The sequence below is a fragment of the Filicampus tigris genome, chromosome 7, assembly GCF_054856515.1.
Source record: "Filicampus tigris isolate MCC_2025a chromosome 7, RoL_Ftig_1.0, whole genome shotgun sequence".
NCBI lineage: Eukaryota > Metazoa > Chordata > Actinopteri > Syngnathiformes > Syngnathidae > Filicampus > Filicampus tigris.
Genome location: NC_141223.1, coordinates 12,747,353 through 12,771,356, shown reverse-complemented (window position 1 = coordinate 12,771,356; position 24,004 = coordinate 12,747,353). Strand labels below are relative to the sequence as shown.

Sequence of the window (24,004 nt, the reverse complement as noted above, 5' to 3'; positions counted from 1 at the left end):
GATTAACAAATGCACACATTATCATTATTTTCATAACCATATACACTTATTTAATGATTTTCAGGCACTTGAAAAACTTAAACCAGGGGTGTTCAGCTCCAGTCCTCAAGGGCCGCTTAACTGCCCGTTTTCCAGCTCTGCTTGCTGCAAACACACCTGATTTAAATGATCAGCTCATCAGCAAGCTCTGACGAAGCTTGATAACGATCATGATCTTTTGAAACAGGTGCGTTGCAGCTGGGAAAGAGGGAAAACAGGCAGGACACCGGCCCTTGCGGACCGAGTTTGGACAACCCTGATTAAACTAACCAGCCATGATCATCTTCTTTTTAGAGCATTTCAGAAATAAATTTTCCCAAAATCATATTCTTAAGCCGTGCATTATTTTAGTAATTTTGCTCTTTATGATTGTTTCTATACTTAGCTTATAAATGACTGATATTCTTCTATTTATAAGTGTCTTAAATTCTTTTGCCGTGCTGCTGACAGTGTAGTGGTACACTTGCCTGACGTGTGTCCATCTTTTGCCTTTAAGTGTTTTGTGAAGCACAGCGAGTTGCCTTGTGTATTACAGTAAATGTGTTGTATAAATAAAGCTGCCTTGCCTTGCCCTTAAGCACATAACAAAGCTAAGATTAATAATTATATATGTTAGCTAACTTCGATTATATCATTGTATTCAAATATACAGCTATAAATTCTACAGTGGGGTGGCCCCCTAAAAGGTACTTCGTTTTTTACCTACTATTTTTTTTTTTGCAATTAATACTTGACACGGGTGTAGCAAAGTAAATATGAATGCAGTAAGTTGAGAGAGCCGCAGGGAGGGATGGATAGAGAGAGTGAGAGAGAGAGAGTGAGAGAGAGAGAGAGAGAGAGAGAGAGAGAGAGAGAGAAGAGAGAGAGAGAGAGAGAGAGAGAGAGAGAGAGAGAGAGAGAGAGAGAGAGAGAGAGAGAGAGAGAGAGAGGAGCCACTTGCAGGGACTCGAGCCTCCTCGCACCGAAGGGGGCGTCCACGCACACTGTGTGCCTCGCGTGTGCTCAGTGAGTGGGAGCAAGCAGAAGCAGCTTGTCACTCCCCTGCATGCACATCGCCTGGCTTCCTTCGCGCAGTGACACCTCGCTTTCCTGCTCCCCCCCACCCCAATCCCTCCCCTCCTCAATTCCAAGGAACAATCACGCGCATTCCAATATCGTGGACGTGTTGACGTGCGTGTGCATGAGCAGCGCTCCCTTATCTTTATTTTCTTCTTTTTTCAAATTATTTGGAGCGGAAGGAGAACAGGAGGATTTTTCTCCTTCTCTCTCGCGCTCTCTTTTTTCCTTTTTTTTTTCTTCGTTTTCATGCAGCATCGCACGCCGTGGAAATAACGAGTGGAGGGGTGGGGGGTCTTATCAAGTGAAGTGCGGACCCAGACGGGACCTGCTGCATTGTCTCCACCATGGTAAGCTGCAGAAATGCACATTGAAATATACATCGTGCACGCAGATGTGGCTCTCCTCTCCTCTCTTCTACCCTCGCCCCTCCGAACCACACCTTCGGTTCCGTCCGTGCACAGATTCTTCGCTGGTTTACCTGCATGCGTGCTGCGTGTTTGCGTTCATACGTGAACAAATGTGAGCTTGTCAATTAATTAGAGGCATGGGTTATAGGATGTCCCGAACATGCATGTACCCTTATGGTTGCAAGTAAGAGGATGATGACGATGATGATGATGATGATGATGATGACGATGATGATGTGTTCATTTTTAATGGGACTTGGAGTGAAAATATTGTATGGCATGCACAGGGGTGGGAGGGGAAAACTTTTTCTAATTGGACTGTAAAGGTGCTGCTTTAAATAATTTTTTATGTAGAATTACATAATATGATGTGTGTGTATGTATATATATATATATATATATATATATATATATATATATATATATATATATATATATATATATATATATATATATATATAAACATTTTTGATAAACAATATTAAAAACGTAATTTTGAATTAGCTTATATTATATTTTTAAATGCATTTTTTCTATAACCTTTGAATTTAAGTTTAATTCAAAAATTAATTTTTGAAAAAGTATAAAATACATTTATATATATATATATATATATATATATATATATATATATATATTACATCACCAGACAAATTCATCTTACAATATAACTCTCAAAAGTAAATACAGGATAAACAATATTTTAAAAAATGGATGGCTGGATGGCTGAAGCGCGAATATGCTTGTTTGCTTTTTTTTTTACGGTATATCGTTCAAGCATAAATGAAATCATAACACGGATCTCTCCGTGTAGTCTCAGATTGTCTATCAACAAAAAATAACTTTTTTCATCAACATATATATAAACATATTTTAATTCCCCAATACAATATAATACAATACAATTTTATTTACATAATAGTCACATTTTATTTTAAAAAGATGTTTTTCTCACCCAAATCCTCAAAGCACATCATAGTCACATTCGCAGTGATTGAAAACATTTCTAAAAAAGTCCTACATAATTGTTAAGCAACTGTCAAGCTTCGTAGTGCTGTGTTGTAGTGCAGTTTCATTTTGAGGAGTTCCCAAACAGTGTGTGAGAGCAGACGAGAAGTAAAAAGAGTGAGGGTCAGTCGGACCCCTGGGAGCCTTTGTTGGGGCTGTGGGGGGGCTGCAGCACTAGTAGCTCAGACCATCTCCTGTTCTGATTGGCTGGGTCTAAACGACTTGTGTCCACTCTCCCATTAATGATTGTATTTCATTCTGTGGCTTTGTGTGTGTCCTTTGAGGTATGTTGTGAAGAAATGGACGCAATCTGATGTTGAATTATGGCACTTTCACTTCAACGTTTGCTTGACAAAGGTAGCAAATTGCATTACCGGGTGAAGTTCCTCGAAACGAGCCCCAATCGAAGCAGGCATTTTAGAGTCTTCGCCTTTGCCATCCAATGTGGGTGGAGCATGGAGTCATGGATTTGCTTGCAGTTTCTTTATTTACATTGAAATTGGAATAATTACTCGAATGGCTAATAGAGCCACCTGAATTTGACCTGGACGTCACTATGAATAAAACATCTACCTCACAGGTCAGAAGTTTGGGCTTTGAATCTCTAAAGAGGAAGTGTGTATTTTGAAGGCTATGAAACAATGAAAAAAATGTTAAGAGAATGAAATCATTATTTTTTTGGGTTGGAATTACCTGTATTATTAGTTCAAATTTACCACCATCTATCATCATCAACAGTTTATCATTTCTACTGTAATTCATCTCACAACATTAGTGTTAAAAAATTAACGGATTACAGATTATTGGATTTCATAAATATACCTGCAATGACACTAACGCTAACAACCCAGGCTAAACCTAGGTCCTCCCCAATTTACAAAAATCTTCGAGACGTATCACTTCAACATACTTCCTTAACACCAATTACTACTTTCCATTAGCTTGAGCTTTGGCGCCATCTTGTGGCATCTTCGAGTGTTACTGAAATACACAAAAAAAAAATTAGAAAAGGTTCCACGGTAAAGAAAATGCCAAAACGGGAATTTGTGACTAGAAAACCGCAAATTGCAAAACGCATTTTCATTGTTTTGTTGGTTTGACACTTTTAGTAGCGCATACAGGACGACATGGTATGGAATTACATACATGATGTTCTCATGTTCGTCTATCTGTGCCAGCGACGTATCGTGACAAGCAAAACAATTCAATGTTCTTCCACTAGATGACATAAGGTGCAATTATCTTAAACTACCTGTTTATATTCATACAACGGTATGGTATGATAGTTTTGTGTTCAATGAAGCAGGCCCAGATGTTACTCTGAGTGAGTACATTTGTGAGTAAATAGAAACGAGGTCATCATTATTACAGTATATATATGTTTTATGACATTTTCGTTTGATAGTGTGCTTTGAGATTTTTGCTGTAAAATGAGTGCAATACAGCATCTGAGCTTTTACAAAAATACATATGCTCAGTTTTAATAAAGACATTCAATGAAATCTCATTTCATCGTCACAATACGGTGTTCGTAATATTTTGGCTACCGCATTTTGTAAGACAAGCGAGTCAAATTAATCAAAAGAACTCTCAGAATTATTGTGTCTTGGAGTGCAGGAGAAAATCCAAAAGTGGTTTTCAGTGGTGTGGAATTGCACTACTGTTTCTTGTTGTTCAGTCAATATAAGAGGGGCAAAATATTGCCTGACTATCAGGGCACCACAAGATACATGCATAATTAAAGCAGCAAACACACTTTAACGGGTTCTCGCACCTCCGCTTTAATTTCAAATTCAATAAATAATCATCAAACTTTGGCGGGATGCTGTGCCCACATCCTATCACACGGGCAAAAAGGCTTTGCATTTTGCGTGGCCCATCTGTCGAAAGAAACCTGTTTCAGATTACCCCTAATTTGTGCAAATTCCCTAATAGGCTTTTGCCGAAGTACGAACCCTGGGAATTTGCCCGGAAATGGAGTCTTCTTCACAAAATGGACAAATTATTCTTGGGTCCTTGAGACTTTTTCATGTATCCTGTAATGATAGACATGTCCACCTAATTTCTTGTTAATGGATAAACTGGAGCCGGGGGGATTTTTCTCCACCCCGCGTTCCACGGTAACTCATCATTAAGATGGTCAACCATTGATGCCATGCTCTGCCCATATTAGATGGCTTGGGAAAAATAGCTTTTCAAAGTAGCGTCACTGTTTTGAATAGCTGTCAGGTTTCACTTGGGCAAATATACTGTATCGCTCTCTCTCTCTCTCTAAAAAAAAAAAAAATATATATATATATATATATATATATATAACACCAGACAAACTCATCTTACAATATAACCCTCAAAAGTAAATACAGGATAAACAATATTTTAAAAAATGGATGGCTGGATGGATGAAGCGTGAATATGCTTGTTTGCTTTTTTTACGGTATATCCTTCAAGCATAAATGAAATCATAACACGGATCTCTCTGTGTAGTCATTTTTTTCACTGATGTCAGTAATTCTAAAGTGTCTAAGGAATCAATAATTCTTGTATAACTGCTTTTTCAGCAGGCGCAACTCGAGTGCTTTTTTTTGGCCCGGGGGCTTTACGTTTAGCCGGGGCTGCGCTCTGATGCATCACGCACGCACGTACTCCATCAAAATGTTACACATAACGTGTGGCATGTACAGCATATTACGACACACCCGCATGCTTTCGCCCTCCCATTTGCCTCAACAACCCATTTAAAGTCACCCACGGACGGGCCGAGCCGCACGCATCGTGACCTGCTCTTCAACCTTTCCCCTCCACGCGTTCTCAAAGGAGCAAAAAGACATTTAGCCTGTCTGACCTTGCCGTGTCTTCATTCTCACTCTGTGGCGATGGCTTCATCACTTTGGATGTGACACGTGGAGGCTACTCTGATTCCTCATTCCTCTGCCGAGTACTTCCTAGCAATGGTGTTTGTGTTTGCTTAACACGAAAAGTCTTATTTTCGCTAAACTTGATGGGAACTAGCGATAAAGACATAAAATAAAACTGATCTCCACTTAAAGAGGTATATATCCCTAGAAATAATTACAGTAAATCTGAAAATCCTTCTGTTGAAATTTTAAGACCCTGTAAAGTGAATTCACAGATGTGTTTATTAATATACATGTTTGCAGATAAAACCCAAGTACTGCATGTAGTACTGAATTGTGGAGGTATAGCTTTAACCTGTTTTTCACCATTCCTATCTTCCTTCTCACAATTGGATTCTGGCTCTGGTGGCTTGAACACGTATTGTGATGTTTAGGCATAAAGTAGCTAGACAAAGTAGAACCCATTTTTCTGGTCATAATAGAGGTATGTGATTGACAGTCGACAGCTGAGCAGGGCGTGATTTCAGATCATTCAGCGGACAGGCCAGCAGCCTTTCAGAGCAGGGACAACCTTGTGATTTTTCATGATTTTCAAGCTTTATTTGAGATAATTGGCACTTTTTTTAATCATTCAAATTTAGCATGGGTGTTAACAACTCTCGTCTCTGTAGTGGGTCAAATTTAGAAGACATTTATTTTTGCTTTACAGAAATTTTTGTTTCAACAATAGTCGAAACGCTGACCTGGGTGATTTCCAACATTATAGAAGGTTACACCTGAAAACCTTGGATTAGTTTTAACTTCCTCGTAACCAGTTCAGGGTGTATCCCATCCCTCGTCCAAAGTCAGCTGGGGTAGGCTCCGGAACAACCAGGACCCTCGTGAGGAGAAGCAATACAGAGAATGGCTGGATTGAATGGAATGGATTTTTAACAGGTATGGCAATCGAGAACAGTTTCTCATTTATAATGTCAACCTGAAGGCAATTTTGGGTTCAGTGTCTTGTCCAAGGACACTTACAGGAGGAAGTCAGAGCCGGAATCTAACCACCAACCTTGGTCGCTGGATGACCTGCTCTATCAACTGAGCCACATCTACCTAGTAGTAGTTTGAAGTGAAATGTATGCCTTTGTGGTCCATTCAAAAGTCATTCCCACCTTTAAACGTACATTGAAAAGCTGAAATAACAAGTAGGACGCATCTAGATGTCATAAAAGGAGGCAAGGTCCCATTTGAAATCTCATCCCTATAAATTGTAAATAGAAGCTACATTAATCTGTACATAACCCACCGTTCAAACGGTATCTCCAGCAGTATCGATCAGAAAACAGCCAAAATACAGAGACAGTCACTTACCAACATTGTTGAAGGATGCAGGTGGAACCGTTGGAAAGTTCACTCCTAAAATTATGGGGGTACATACGAATTAGAACCCACTGACCTTCCAATGACAGTGATACTCACTTTGATGATCAAAATCGTAGAAAGACATGGGAGGTACCGTTGGAAAGTTCACCCTTAAAATTGTGTGGTTGTAGGATAATTGAACCCTGTATAGCCTTCTGTTTAAAACTTATTTCCAACTGTAACAATCTTGGGACTACAGAGACTCTTCAGAGGGCAGATACAACCAACATCTGTCAAAAAGCTCACCCCTAAAAACAGGAGAGTAAAAGTTACCAATCCTATATGATCTTCCGTCAGATGTTCTTTTTAACAATAACAATCCGCGGACCCCCCAAAACAGCAGACGCCCTGACTCGGATTCTTCTGTAGTAGGACACCGGCTTAATTGTTGGATAGATCAGGCCTGCAAATGTGTTATCGTGTTATCCTCCGTTTTAAAGTGTTTTCTAACTTTAATGATCCATGGAACTGCAAAAACCCTTGAAAAAGAAACATCGTGATGCCTGAGAAGAACACAAATGAGACTGTTGAAAAGCTCAGCCTAAAAACCTGTCATCAGCCAAGTGCCCTCAGCCGAGGCACTTTCTTTTCTTTTGGTCCAGAATCTTTTCGATCTTCCATGCAGTGGAACAAAATACCGCCTAGAGGATCTAGTGAATTATTGTCTGATATAAAATAGCGTGCATCATTGAATTGGTTTTGGTGGCCGTCGTAAAATACGACACCACGTCTGATGATGCGCTGCGTCTTGTCGGTAAGTGAGCAGGTGCAAAAATATGAGGCCCATATTGCTGCAGGCTCAGATTACTTTCTTAAGTCACCGTTGCAGTTGTTTGCATTGGGGAGCCAGGTGTTGGCCAACCCCCCTGGACACACCTCCAGCACCCACACAAAGACTCTTCGTCCGGTCAATTGTTCGATGGGTGGGGTTGAGGGTCCTCCAGACTGTGTGATCAAACAAAGTGGATCCCGTCTCCACATTTATTAACAGCAACTTGGGGGCCTGTCAGAAGAGTCTGGAAAAGCAACAGGAGCTGCTTTGGTTCAGATTTTATGCTGACATTTTGTGTCCTTGGAAATACCCATTGTTTAAATCATTGCACTGAACATTGACAACATCGGACATGTTGAGTGAAGTTTTTAAAAATTGAGTTAACAGGGCACAAGACAAAAATGCTGATTAGTACAGGATGTGAAGTTTCGTCTTCCTCAACAGCATTTACGACTGTTGCCAAGTAGGACTTACCACTTGGAACTTCCTAGGTCCGACCTGAAAGCGTTCCTGTGGAACGTAAACAAAAAAATAGGGTTATGTACTTTAAAAAAATATGCTTTTTTTATTCTGGAAAATAAATTAGATTTATGTGATGATACATCACAATCATATGGCTTTTAAATGGCCCAAAGCTAAAGGACTAATTGGTTTATTATGTTTGTTTTGCTGGCGCATCTGTCTGTACGCATTTAAAAAAATGATTTGACAGTCATTTATTGCCAACTATTTGGCTCACCCCCAAGTTATGGCTCCAGAACCCATGTTTGAGAACCCCTACACTAAACAACTCTCCGCTCATGCAGAGAAATAGAGACTGACTGCTTCTAAGTACCGCCGCTCGCAGCTTCTGCTCAAGCCTCAAACGTGCCCTGATGTTCCTTAAAATACAGAGTGGCAAATTACCTCGCCGATTTGAACCGCCTTTTATTTTCACGACAGTGCAGCAGCCTTGCGTTGAACTGCGAAAAAAAGTGACAGTAATTACATTCCTCCCACTACCCCCCACCAAAAAAAAGGCCCGGCCGTGTTTGAAGGTCAGCATTCCGCCAACAGCCGTCACGTCCCTCGTTGGGGGCATCCTGCTAACAATATGCTAAGTTTTTGTTTGGCTGTCCCATTAGAACATCCTTCCCCAGGGGCGTTTCATCATGACCGCCGCCATCTTATGCAAGACGGTGAAATGTAGCCTAATCCTTAGGTAATTAAGCCCCAGTGGTTCACACGTCACTGTCCCTACGACCGGAGCTCTTATTTTAGAGTCTTTGCTTTAATGAAGCCATCTCTGCGTTTTTTTTGCATTCAGCGAACCGTAATCGCAGAACTTTACATTTTCACCCCACTGTGATCAATATGCACATGCAGTGAGAGCTGTTAAAGTGGTTCAGAGATGGGGAGCTGCTGAAGGAAGGTCAAGAGTCTGGTAGTTTGCCTCTCTTGGTTAAATATATCATGTCTTAGAATGGGCAAAAAATAATAAAAAAGATGTGAAGTAGGTTTATTAGTATTTAGGGGCCTGAAATATTGCTGGAAACATGTTGAGGCATCTTTTTGGACACCCTTTTCATTTTAATGTATTATTTATTAATACAGAGCAGTGGCTTAATTGACGATTTAGTGTATAAGGTAGGTGTTTTGTTTTTTCCTCGTAATATGTATTTTCTCATTGATACAGAGCAGTGGTTCCTCAGCATTCATGCGACTATTCATATCATGTTACATGGTCCAACATTAACCTGTTTTGAACTGTGGCGTTGTAACATTTTAAGCAATGGATATTTGAACATAAACAGTACAGACAGACAATATAACAATACTGGCAGGTATACAGCCTTTATTCTCTGGGAAAAACGAGTAATGTTACTGCCGCTTACTGAGCAGTTGTGACAGTCTTCTTTGTGTATATCTGGATGGATACCTGTTCAATGGTGACTGCATGTTGGTATTTTATACCTTCTAATACGCAGAGCTGGGCAGTTGACGGTCAGATCCCAGCCCTCCGGCCTGGATCCTCTGGCCTTATTCAAAAAAATTAGCGTCCCCGACCCGGTTCCGCTAACCCTCCACCCCCCGGAACAAACGGCCATGCATGACGCCACCACGGTAGAGATGCTAGTGGCTTTTGCCTGCGATAATAGAAATACTGCATAAAAATCATCACATCTAAAACGAGGCAATAAGGGGATTACACTACAGTATACAGAACTGTAACATATCTAAAAATGGATGCGGAAAAGTGGGGGGAAACACATTTTTACCTGCTAGGGTTTTTTTTTTTTTTTTCTAAAACGGCATCATGAGTAACGGCGAAAAAAACTGTAGCTTTCTTGAATATCATCAAAAATGTATTCTCTTATTTATGGCAGTTCTCCCGGTAGCCTTTTAGCACCTTAATGGCTTCTCCCTGACCAGTCCGGCCCCGGGACGGACTGCCCAGCTCTGCTAATATGTTTATAGTTAATACACAGCAGTGGTTTAATTGTGTAATTAACATATTTGTAAGCTCGCCTGTTTTCCCTCTACTATTACAATGTTTCTGTTGTAAATACAGAGCAGGGATTCAAGTTAGTAAATCATTAGCGTGTTCAGTGATAACTGCATGGTGCCATTTGTCATATTTCACCTTCTAATATGCATTTTATAGTTCTTTCAGACTCTCAGGCTCACATATACATATGTCCTTGGCCAATCTGATTGAGCCCTCTGAATTCTAGCAACAAGTGACCCTGCGATGTGTGACCTTAAAAAAGAACACAGAAGTTTGCCAAAACTTGATTTAAGTTGTGATTTTTATGGTGATGATTGAATAAATATATATGGTACATCCACAATCGTCTTGCTTGAAATTTGGGGACTTGACCTCATTTTTTATTTTTGCCACAGTAATTTGGGAACTTGCTTGAAACTTGAAGGTTAGGACTTGAGACTCACTCATAAAATAAATAAGAATAAATGAGGGACCCCTCATTGCATTGGCAGAGACGGCCGACCTGACAGGCTACAAACCTTACTTGCGTGACTTTTTTTGTTTGTTGGCGAAACAATTGTTAACTAAACCCGAGTTGGTGGCACGGTGTTAAACTGGTTGGCACGTCCGCCTCACAGTGCAGAGGTCGTGGGTTTGAATCACGGTGCTGCTTCTGTTAAGTTAGCATGTTCTCCCCGTGTCTGCGTGGGTTTCTTCCGGGTACTCCGCTTTCCTCCCACATTCCAAAAACATGCATGGTTGCCTGTATGTGTTTTCTGCTTTCCAGTCCTCTCTGTATTTTTGCTTCCGTTTCTGCTTTTTTTTTTTTAAAGCGTATTCTGTATCGTACTACTCGTGCATGAATGGGCTGTCAGCTTATTGGTCAGAGAGCAGGGGATGTCCTAGGACCGTTACCGTAAGTTCTCATATAAAGGGAACTGTTGTTCATTAATTCCATCGACTTTTTACGGACTATTTTTTTACTCTCACTATATTACGGTACAAAAGCATCAATTTACAACTCAATACAGGACGCATACTTAGATGTATAAATACGTGACGATTCATCGATTTTTCAAGGGACGGTTGGCAACCCTACTCACGATTTGCACATATGTGACTTTGTTGGTTATTTGATGGAATACAGTGTAACGGCAGCAGTGTTGTTGTCGCGCTATTCACCCCGCGACTCGGCCTGGGCTATACATTTTGAGAGCGTCAGGCGGCAAAGTGGTGGAGTGGCGTCTCCCGGCGGAGCTGACCTTCAGCTGTTGCACCATCAATATTCATGAGGCCCCGCTAGCCGGCCCGCTAGCGCTCTAGTGCTCCAGTCACAGACAGAGTGGGGCATTTTTCCTCTCAGCCACAGCGCAAAGATGACATTTTAGCGACTGGCCTTATTTATCAAATACGTATAGAATCTGCTGACCTGTTCTTTTATGCCGCGGCGTGACCCAGACAACACCTGTCTGTTTGCATTGTGTTGTAGGGTAAAAATGCATTCATGTTATTGATTTAAAGCCGTCTGGGTGACAAGCGATGCCGACAAAAAGTCATTTATCATTCTGTAATAGGCATTCAGTAGTGGGGTAAAAAAAAAAAAATGACGGGGAGGGCAGCTTTTTATATGTGTTTACCTGTATATACAGAGCTGGGCATTCCGCGTATGTGATGGACCGGTCTGCCTATCCGCCTTTGACGGACGCCCATTTTGAAGATAATAAATGATAAACCCGAAACTTAAAAAATAGTCGGACTAAGTATAGTCGGAAGCCCGGACAAAATGGCGGATAAACGAACAGCGGAAGGGTACCTCGACTGTGGGCAGAAGGCAATAAACGGACTGTGATTTTTTTAGTAAAATGCCCATCTCTATACACACACACCCACATATATGTGCGTCTGTGTGTGTGTGTGTGTGTTCTATTTCATAAATAATGTTTTTTTTGTTGTTTTAAAAACACACAAAGGCAGCAAGAGCAGAATATATTTCATTCTTATCTGCCCATCTAAAATTCATCCATCCATTATCCAATCCGCTCCTCCTAACAAGGGTCGCGGGCGTGCTGTAGCCTATCCCAGCTGTCTTCAGGCAGTAGGCGGGGTACACCATGAATTGGTTGCCAGCCAATCGAAGGGCACATAGAGACACAGCGCAGGCACGGGGAGAACTTGCAAACTCCACACAGGAATGCTGGGGTCGGATTCGAACCCATGACCTCTGCACTGTGCGATGGATGTGCTATTGGTTACAATCATTTTTATTATTATTAAATGTTTTTGACAGCTGGGATAGGTAGGCTCCAGCACTCCCCGCGACCCTTGTGAGGATAAGCGGTATAGATAATGGATGGATTAAATGTTTTTGTCTATTCATATATATTTCCAAACAAAGTTAAAATGAAAAGCCAAAAAAAGTGTTTCCAAGTGGAGCAGGGGTGGTCTTAATCAAAAATGTTTTTAGAATATTTACTTTATTTCTAGATTTTCAAACAGGTAAATTTTACCCACAATATAGCAGATGTGTTAAACCCTAATGGTGTGTTTTGGGTGAATTTGACCCGCAACATAACAGGAGACTTAATGTTTTCTCATAACAGTGTCAAATGCAGTTAACCAATGATTCCGATATTTTTATTCTAATAAAAAGCAACACAAAATGGCGGCAGTTGAAAATGTAAATGCTGTGCAATATTTCCCAAACGTACTTTGTGCCGATCCCCGTTCAGCTAATGATTGTGGGCGCAGGCCAGTCCAGTTGCGTGTAGCTTACCAGAATCCTCTTGAGTGATTTCATGTCTCCGGCTGGATTAACCTTTTGATAGGAAGATTATGTCGCTTCGTCTCGACGTTGCATCTGATCGTCTTACTATCTGTACAGTGCAGCATGTTAGGAGGGCATCCTTAAAGTGATATCATTGATGATGCTAACATGCATAAATGATTCCAGAACTCGCAAATATGATCATGCTAATAAAGAGGAGTCCTGGCTGGTCCACCTGTAGCATAGGAGCATAGGCCAACAACAAGTCAATTGACATGATTTTGAAGCTGATATTTATCATCGGTATAATTTATCACTGTAACCGTGTTGAAGATTTCTTGCACCTTGACAACAGCATGTACTTTCACAAAGTTCCACAAAGGAGAGAAGTTGTTTTTCTAAACTGTGCTGTATGTAGGCCTACTTGTGATGGCATCTGCCATTGTTTCAGCTATAATCAATTTCAAACAAGTGGGAAGAAAAGGGCTATTCTTTGCTCCACCGAACAAAAAGTGAACCTTCCATCGGCGCGTAGTATTCAACGTCCAACGTCCACCGCCGTGTGCAATCCATCAGCGAGCGAGCACAATGCACACATTGCAGCACGGGGATCGTTAGCTTCTTCCTGAGAAATGACACACAGATAAGCACTTACAAAAAAAAGTCTTCTCGGAAAGCATTGTTTGCAAATAGTCTTTGTGATCTATTACGATTACAAAAAAGGAAAACATTTGTGGGATCTGGAACATCCAACACCCCGACCGTCCTCGTCCTTCTAAAGTGTTTCCGTACTTACATTCTGTCAGTACCTGTATTCAAAATACAGGCACCCGATTGGCCGCATAACCCCCGCGATAATGCGACATGTCGGAAAAAATACACTGATGATTGACTGACTGGCGCATGTGACTTTTCTCCCGCGAGCTATGCAAACAAAAGCCAGCCGCGTACGCTCAGAGCTACAGTACTGTACATAAAAATACTGTAGAGTTAATGTGAACTCATGTGAATTGAAGTACATGTTGATTATGGACACTTTCAACGCATTAACGTTGTTAGCGTGGCTTCGCAATCCATCTTCGGGCAACTTCCACCCCTTACCTCGGACAACACATCAGAGACCACCCTCCAAATTTAAGCATCTCAGTAAGCACAGAATAAGAAACAAACAAGGTGATTGTTTTATTTATTGTTACTTGGCTTTTAATGCCTTTGCCATTATTCAGAGTGTTCCTGTATCCCTGCCTTGATAAACAAAGGAATCACTGTCAGTAGGCAGTATTACAATTCTAGGGCTATAAATAAGAAATGTGATACTGTCAGATTAGTGAGCAGGCCGTGTACGTGAACTTTCCAGCAATACAGTGAGGCTTGCTCCAGTGCTGTGAGCTTTCAAATGATATTGCAATAAATATCATACCGTGACATCAATACCGTGACGAAACCAAACCGTGAGCTTTTGTAGTGTAATTTGAGCCCGTGATAGGAATATTGGGAAAACATTTTGTCCGCCGCCAAACAAAGTTGTTGAACCCTGTTTTACACAAAGTGAGTAAGAAATGTACTGTGTGTGAGGAATTGTTTGAACGCGGTGATGGAAGTGATTACATTCGTCAATTACCAAGTGCGTGCATAACACGCTTTGACATAAATGACTTGGCGTGGAAAAAAAGTTGAGTAGTGTAGGCCTACCAATGAAGTAATGGCAAGCCTTTCTGCCTGGGTATCGTTAGAACGTTTCAAGGCTTCAAATCTTCAGCGGCACTTGAGTTCCCTCCATTTTAACATCAACCAGGAATGAACTTTGAGCGGTTGGCTACCCCTGATCTAGACAAAAGTATTTGAACACATGGCCATTCTGCCCATTAGTAGCCCAAATATTTTTGTTCGTAGCATTATTTCTGATGAGTATTTTTACTCTGGTGTCACACTTTATGGAAAAAGTATTGAGACAATTCTCCCTACACTGTCGGTGTCCAAGACATTTATCGAAAAAAAGTGTGGTACCTACATGAAAATATTCATGGCCATTCCGTCAACAGCAGGTGTGTCCCAAGACTTTTTTTCACGTGCCATTGTTTCTGTTGTTTTAACACTACGCTTTTTGGACAAAAACATTGCAACATGTGGCCATTGCACCCACAGTGTGCGTGTCCCAGTACCGTAATTGAGTCCCATAAAAGTAGTGTCAAAACAATGTGGACAAAAGTCTTGGGAAAGTCCTGCTGTCCCCCATTACTTTTGACCATTTTCTGTGGTACCAAAATAAAAGTATTGCCCCTACAGTGACAATGCTTTGTCAACAAAAGTATTGGGATACGTAGAAATTCTTTTGTCCAAAATGTGGTATCTAAATATAAGTATTCCCCGACAGAGACAATGCTACGTGGACAAAAGTAATGAGACACCGTGCTCTAGGTGATATGACCACATGACCCATACTTTGGTACTACAATCCAGTATATGGGCAAAATTATTGGGACTGGTGACCAGGCTGCTGTGGCCCAATACATTTGTCCCTAAGAGTATATCTGCATGCATGGCGACCCTCTCTGCGGTCACGTGACCACATGCGGACGCCAGGAAGCACATCAGGGCTTGGCGCCTCTCCCAAGCTGGACGATCAGCGTGTGCATCAGTGTGGTCCAGCGCTGACATTCTGGCTAAACCAAGCGTCTCATATTGAGCCGCTGGAAGTCAATCCACATCACAGCTGCCAGTTTTTTCCAAACAGCACAAAGGTTTTTGTTTTTGTTTGATTTTTTTTTGTTGCAGAAATTAAAACGACATCAATATACATGTTTTGCTATAGGAGTCCCCTTGTAGTTGTGGAGTGTAGTTGACACTGTGCTAAATCCGAAAGTTGCATAGTAAATGTGCACTAAAGTGATACAGTCGGATGCTAAGTAAGTCAAACAATTGGGTGTAAACTCCCGCTTATTCGTATTTTGTTTTTTCAAATTCACATTTTTTGGGAGGGAAAATATCCTCTCTTATTAGCTAAATCAGTCACCTATTTTCTGTTTTGGGGCTCAGGCCATAGTGCCACCTGATGGAATCCATCTAACAATGAAATGTTAAATTGAGTTGAGGAGCTTCATTTTGACAAAAGTAGCCTTTTGCCACTGTATTGTCTTACATATTCATGGTTTGGCATTTTCAAATTTACCTATTAGTGCTTTTTCAAGGGGGAAAAATCCTTTTCTTGAGTTTAGGCATAATTGCCCATCTAGGTGCTGCATAAATATGTTTTTGTACCACTTTACAATCAAGGTACACCTATGATTAAATTACAAATTATTCACTCATTCACTCCCAGCTCAGATAAAACAATTTGACTTCAATAGCCGCCAATAGCAGGTCAACTATTAACATATTAAGTAGTTTGTTCACACATCCCAACTCCAAAGTTCCTTTCGTTTCAGTCTGTATTTGTTGTTTTCTGTGTGAGTAAAACGAATCAATGAGGAGCGCCACAGCGTTGCAGGGGAAAAAAACAAAAGGCCTCCGTCGAAAGCGCTTGCGACTAATTTGTACCTCGTCTTCTGGAGTCGGCCATGACGGCGCTCGATCTCCGAGGCCCTCAGGCTCAGCCTCTCTTGTTGAGTCCAAGTGAATCAAACCACTTTTTACCGACAACTTTTTTCCTTTTTTCATTTCACTGAATCCGCGATCACGTCGGAGGAGGAGCAGGGTGCCGGCGTGTTATTTACCTCGACAGCGACGATGATATGCGTTCACCCGTCGAATGTCTTTTTTGGCTCGGACGTCAACACACTGCCTGGTTCTCAGTGATTATGTAGTAAAGACCCCCCCACACACACACAAATCAGCACGTTTGTGCAAGTGGAAAATGTGGAAATGACACTGCGAGGGATGTGTTAACACGTCCATCTGCTCGCGGGTCGCTCGGAGGATTTCGCGAGGTAGCCGAGTGTTTTGGTGCAAGCAAGGTGACGGGATTATTTTCGCGGCCAACTGCTCCTTTTTACCGTTCCAGCTTTAAAGACACTAATGCACCTGCTTTTTATTTTACATGTGACTGACTATGAATGAAGAGGTGGCAAAATTACTCACACTCTTTACTTAAAGTGAAAGTCAACCCAAACACGGCATTCTGATAAATTTTGCGTTTGTGGAATATAAATTAAGCAGAAAAATGCACTCGTTTTTAGCCATCTCCGGGGGCGGCCATTTTGTCTTCTGTCAACTGAAAATGACATCACAACTGCTCACAACGACCAATCACGGCTGACCTGTTTTCTGAATCAGCGTCGTGATTGGTCCAGAAGGAAGTGGATTCTAAAAGCGCAGACCAGGATAAGAATTTGACAAACAGTTTTTATTTACAGAAGAAAAAAAACGCATGACCGACAAAGTACAATTTAGGACACTGGTTTCAATTAACCAGGAAAAACGAGATAACAACAAAACAAAAAGCGCTTGCAAAGGGCAAGGTAGGATATAAAAGGAAATTGCTTGATGTTAACGGCCAATTCACTTTTAATATCTCAATTTGATAAAATCTACAGTTGACCAGTGTCATTTTAAGGGGCTGTCACTTCCTTGAGTTTTTTTTTTTTTTTACTATTTGCAACAGGCTGAGCGAATAACAGTGGATTACTGTAGTCTCCTTTCAACTTTAGTTGAACTTAAATCCCAATTTGAAGAGCACAGCAGGAAGTATGCAAGCCTTTCAATGTAATTAGTTTTTTCTGTCATACAACTCATGTTTTGGATCTCATGGCATTGTGTAGCTGTACCTACTGAAAAGCCTGGCGACCATATGGAACCTTGCCTTACTTGTGTGTTCTCCTGAAAGTCGCCGCATCCAAATATTTCCTTACACACAAGATTCAGCATGAAGTCAGTATGAAACCCTTAAAATAGTCCAATAATCCCTTCTTGAAAGCACAGTTGGGGGATAAGAGCGCTTTCGCTGCAGTCTCAAAGGTTAAACTGACTCTTTTGTCTGCAAATAGTATATTCGACACAGTTATATATTTGTTGATATTGGTAAATTGCTTCCTGAATCGTTTTTGAACAATTGTATACGTCCACCTTGAGTTTGAAGTCAGGCTTTCAGGCCTGGTATCGGGGTTCAAACAGGGTTATGTGTTCCAAATTAAGGGATCAAACCATGGATTCAAACCTCGGCTAGAATGTCAAAATAGGGTTTCAAGCCAAGAATGGTGTTTTAAAGTGGGAGCAGGGTTTCAAATTAAGGGTTTGAGCCAGGATACTGGGTTTCAATCAAGCCAGGATTGGGGTTAAAAGTTAGGGCTCCAAATTCAGGTTCCAAGTTTTGGTTGCAAGTAGCAGCGGTGGCATCATAAATACTGTGGCACAACAGTGTAAATTGGCAACAAATTCTGCAATTCAGCAGCGATGGTAGTATGTGTTGAATAATGCCACGAAACAGTATGTAAACTAGCAAACAAATCTGCAGTTCAATGGCAATTTCAGAAGTTGTACTGATTGTGGGAGTTGCAGTGGCACAGATTGGTACAGTATACTGTATAATGGGTGATAGTGTGTCATGACAGTGTCTAAACTGGCGAATAATTCTGCAATCCAGCAGAGATTGTGGTCGTGCTGAATGTGGTAGTGCGAATCGCGGTCGTGCCGATTACATTGGCACGCGATTGTTACAGTATATCTATAGTGAATCGTGTGACATAGTGTGTAAACTGGCAAAGAATTCCGCAATTCAGCAGGGGTTTGTCCAATTGCTCTGTTGCTGATTCTTGTGGCATCGTTCGCTTTATTGTGAATAGTTTGACATAGCAGTGTGTAAACCCGCAAGTAATAATGCACTTCAGCAGTGATTTGATATAAATTGTGACAAAACAAGTAAATTGGCAACAAATTCCACAAATGAAAGAAGGCATACATGTTGTCATTATCCCGCTTTGATTTGTTTTCTCTCTGCTTGAGTTGTATTCTTTTTTTTTTTGCCCTCCATTCTTGCACTGTAGTTCTCTGTCGACCAATCAATAAACATCAGTGTCTCTCTGCACCAAAACTACTGTGACTTGTACACAGGTGAAGGCCTGCTGGGGTGTTGACCAATGACAATAAATCATTAAAACAGGAGTCCGGGAGCTTTTTGGGCCATAAAAGAAGCTGCAGTGGGTCAAAGCTGTGAGCTACGGCACAGCGGGTTGATGAGAATGTTCCTCTGACTCAGCTCAAACACCGAAACTATGATCTAAATCACATAAGCTCCTTTGTGGATCCTTTCACACGAAAAACCTTGCAGGTAGAGTTTAAAGTTTGCAGCACATTTTCCACTTAATTGAAACTAAACAGATGATTACCGTTGTTCGTATCTACATGATCAGGTGGGACAAGTTAAATAAAAAGGCACGTTGATGACATGACAGGGAAATGTGCCAGCCACCTCAAATTTTATTAGTCGACACCTACTTTACATTTAAAGTGAAAAGCCGGTGACGGAATTGGGGCGGCATTATTCTGCGTGTGCCTAACATGTCAAAAAATGATTATGGTGACGTTTTTTGTGCGTACATCACAGTTGTTGTCACCCCTAATCTAGTTTACATAAGAAACACGTCGCACACAACACACCACTACCACGTGGATCATTTTTAATCCAAACCCAGGCTTGAAATGCTCCTTTGAAACCCGAACCTTGGCTTTAAAACCTAATATGAAACCCTGGCATGGGCTTGAAACCGTGTTTTGAAACTCTAACCCTGGCTTGAAACCCAATGTTGTACTGAGTGTGTCCTGGGGAGGAAAACCCTGGTTTATCTGCACCCTCCCTCATAAAATAACATATGTCTTCCACATTATATAAGATGTTTAGTGGTTTGGAAGCTTGAGCCAGAAAGACGATCAGGAAGAGGAAGAGCCGTGCGACATCCTGCTGGTAAAGAAATAAATTTGGAACTGGATAAAACCCAAAAACAATGTTGTTAGAGGAGACCCAGCTCTGCTTCGAAGCTGCACTTTACACTTTTCAACCCATGGTCGTTGCTTTCGATGACGGTAGTGTTTTCCGGCCCTGTAATCCTTATAGTTTACCGTACTCTCACTGGCAGTGTTTGGTTACTTTGGTGATGGGGTTATTGTTCAGAGTCCAGAAGCAATAATAAATTATGATTTGTGCCCCGTGAAACAAGATGTTTTCCAATACGGTTTAACCGCAATTAAGAAGATTGTCACATCGCCCACTTGTGGCCTGGCATGCACACAGCGCCATGATTGTCACCTTTGTGGATTCCCATGCCCAGTCAAATTGATCATGTAAATGTAAGAAAACATGCCCAAATCTTTAGTATTTATTATAACACTGCTAATTAGTGGCCTGACATACTCACTGCAGTCTAAATGTTAGCTTTTTGAATTGGAATGAATGAAATCGGAATAAGTAAAATATATAGCTGACATTAAGCTTAGTTAATATTTGGTGTCTAAAGTTTTTGTGGTGCAAACATTGCATTTTGCCATTATCTTCATCCGGCTCTGATCAAAAACAATCTTCCGGTGCACCCTCCATGATACTTGCTAAATAACGTGGCCTCTGCATTCCGCATCTTAGCACACTTGTGGTTTGCCAGGGTTGCGCCCACGACCCATAAATATAAATGTGTCTTTGAAAAACAAAACATAGGTAAGACTTTTCAAGTCATATGGTTCAAATTTAAGCCTCATGATGACCAAGTCAAAGCCAGATCGAGTCTTTTGTAACTTTTAGCCATACAAAGTACGAAGTAAAAAAAATGGCCACGTCAAGTCATGGAACACGAGTCACGCAAGTCATGTCACTTGATTCCCCCACCACTGTTTAATGTATGCATTCACCTCTGCTTAAATATTTAGTTTTACAAATCCAAGCATGGAAAAAATCAAAACAAGCATTACTGTGTTTGAACATGGCTTTGGTTGGTTGAGCGCTAGACGACGTAGGCGTCAAACAAACACTAGGATTCTCCAACTGCGGTTTGAAAACCTTCGATGAGGATTTGGAGGAAAGCCACACTTGTTTCCAAACTTGTTCAACACAGAGACTGTGTTAACATGCTTTGTTCACGCTCCGCCACGCAACCCCCACCTCACACACTTACATACACTTACACCCCCCTCCCAATTCAATGCTCCCTCATATTTAAACCCCGGTTTGAAGCCGCCTCGAACCTGCCGAGTAAACGCGGCCCCCGTCTTAGGAGCTGCGGGGCCCGAGGGAGGCTCGGGTTACAAGCGTCCAACCCATGCCGCATTAGCGGAGCCCGACGAAATAACAGCTTGCCATCTGGAAGCTATGCGGCAGCCGTCCTCACCTTCAATCACGCTGACCTCAATTACGTTTCATTTGTTGAGTAGTTTTATTCACTCCTTGGCTTGGCCACGGGGTCTTTCTTTTTCTACCTTGAGTGGAAATTCTCCTAGATAGCGTGTCTTCTTCTCCACGGGTTCTGAAACTTGGGTCCTCCAAATGCCCAGCCGTTGCTTGGGCGTCTGCAAAATAATTTGCAATCACTTATTATGTAGCGTCAAAAAAGTGCATAGCTACATATGGGGATCAGCACTGCGAATAAAACAAACATAATAAACCAATCACTCCATCTTACTTTTTTTTTCTCAAAAATAGGCACAGTATATTTTTCATGGCTATGGCAGGCCGAGATGCATGTTCAAATGGCGTAACGATTATGAGATAGTCCTTGAAAAAATGTCTCCCTTGGACCCAAAATGTTCAAGAAACACCGCTGTACTTTATGAGTTTGCCCCCCCCCCCCCCCCCCCCCCCCCATTAGTCCACCTTATGAGGGGTTTTGTGAGGGAGCACCTTGAATGCGCCAGGACAAAGCCGGCCTTTGTGCCAGAGAGAGCCTACTTGGTATGCCGGGGGTTAAGAGTGGATGTTTTTTGGCTACGCTTCCCGCTCCGGGACTCGGGGTGGGGAGGGGAGGTTTGGTGGGGGACGCGGTCTTTCTTGACCCCACTTAAACGGGAGACAATGAGCGCACTTGAGCAGAGTCCTCGCCGGCCTCCGATCTTGACCAGCGCTCGCTTTTCTTCGTTGTACGGCGGTGAAAATGAAAGGAGAAACCTCACATGAGCTCATCAGTGGCCTATGAGAGCTATTTAAGAATGTAACATAAGATTTTAAAAAGCAAACAGAATGTTGGCGTCATGTAGATTAATGCGGCAGAACTTCAGTGATTGAACACTGTGCAACATTAGCAGAGATGACCACTTTACCCAATTTACCCGTCCTCCGTCCTCCATCCGCGACCCGGTCACCCCTCCGTCATCGTCCCTCCCCTGTCATTGTTCATAAAAATAATCGTCCTCCGTCCCCGTCCTTTTTAAAGTGTTTCTGCCCTTACATTCCGTCAGTCCGTCTAAAAATGATTATGGCCAAAAAAATCCCTTTTTCCTATGCCCAATACACACTTTATCCCGGATTACACACACAAGACAGGCTGGACGTGTTTCTGTCAGTTGTCTGTGAGTGAAATGGCGTCCTGTGACGTAATCCATGTGTTGAACCATTAGAGGGCAGACTATGCCTGTGCAATATTACTGCAGGGAAAAACATGAAAAGTGTTGTGCAATATAGTGCGCGGCATTGCAGAAGAGAACAGTGGTCTTGCATTTTAAAAGTAGCCAACACAAGTCACATGTCAGTCGGTACTTGACCCGGTTAGGGACGATTACAGGGACGGATGAAAACCCACTTCTCTTCTTAGTTAATCAATTTCAGAGGCTCCGCCGAAAACTAGCACTAGAAATAGACCTGCGTATGGCTCAGTACAGTTGTGCACCACTACAAACTGCAAGCACAGTAATAATGATACAATGCCTCGGTGACAGAAGTTGTAAAACTTTACTTTCTCAGGAAAGTTTTATAATAGTGAGAGTTTTACGTTATTGTGCTTTGGGATTATTCATCGTGGTCACAGAGGTCGCGGTCGGTTAATCTTGATACACTTAAAATATGCAAGATGTTGGGTTTGAAAATGGAAAGACGGAGCTTGGACTAATGCCACCGTCATAATGCTGAGCAGATAAAACAAAGAGGATTATGGGTAATATAGTCTATACCCGTTTTAGCTAGGGGGATGAAGCAGATGATTTTTTATTTTTTTTTAAACTCTCAAAGGCTTTACAGCTTATGTGCGCTGTTTTGTTTATGACGGATGGTCACATTTTTCCCTAACAGTGCTGATTTTAATTTGCAGACAAACTCATCATTTGTATTCACAATTTGCCATGAAACAGAGACACTCAATTTTAGTGAGTCAACACGCGTCTGTTTTTGTCATTCTCAGGAAAACTAAATCCCAATTCCGAAGGCTTTTCCATAAAAAATCTCAGTATTTATTTATTTATTTATTTATTTATTGAAACCCAGATCCCAAAGCCAGTTTTATAGAGTGGATTGAAATTTGGTAGTTCGATAGTTAAATCCACAAAAATAAGTCTCAACATACCATGCCTGAAAAGTAGGGATGGGCAAGTACCGATACCGGATATTAGTATCGGGACGATACTGGCCATATTTCAATGTACCAGACACCGATATGAAGAAGCCGTCTTTGACCGGTCTACTATCGGGAAGTAAATTACATCCATGGCTTACAGAACATTATTCTGTTTGATTTGCATCCTTCTCCATCTTTGCAAATCCCCATTAGGACATAATGTCTGTAAGACACTTGTCATAAAACAAATTCTGGTTTCAACCGGTTTAACTAAAGTCTGTATGTCCACGGGCGAGACCAAAGTCGGAGAGAAAGTAAGTCTTTTTTCACAATTATATGTCTTTGTGTTAATTGAAATTTTATGTATCAAAAGTACTAGTGGTATCGGTACTCGGTCTCAGTGAGTACTCAAGAGCGAATACTCATCCTGGTATTGGTCAGAAAAAGTGCTATTGGATATTCCAACAAAAAAGACAGCGCTGGAGAGAAATTCAGTTTTTATTATCGTGTGTGGGCAGAACATGCCAGCAAAATTGATGACTCACCAGAACACCCTAATTCAAATCGACAAGGTCAGATCTTGAAAAAAAAAAAAGATCCATTTTTGTTTTAAAGTGACCATTTTAGGAGTGTTTTGGCCAATGCAAATGGTTATTAAAATATTTAGTCTGATGGCTATCGAATTTGAATTGAGTCCGATTTGAATTTTTTACATGCTTTTAAAGGAAAACGGGCAATAAGAGTGTGCTGCAGGTGGCTCCCTCACATC

General features: G+C 41.4%; 1 protein-coding gene across 10 annotated transcripts in view; it reads left to right on the top strand.

Moving 5' to 3' along the window:
• Window positions 1-1,017: 1,017 nt before the first annotated feature.
• The window catches only part of tenm4 (teneurin transmembrane protein 4), a 212,835-nt gene continuing 189,848 nt past the window's right edge, over window positions 1,018-24,004 (top strand). For all 10 annotated transcript variants that reach the window (XM_086035405.1, XM_086035407.1, XM_086035403.1 and 7 more), the window contains exon 1: window positions 1,018-1,445. The gene's annotated coding sequence lies outside the window, so the exon portion shown is untranslated. The remainder of the gene's footprint in view (window positions 1,446-24,004) is intronic.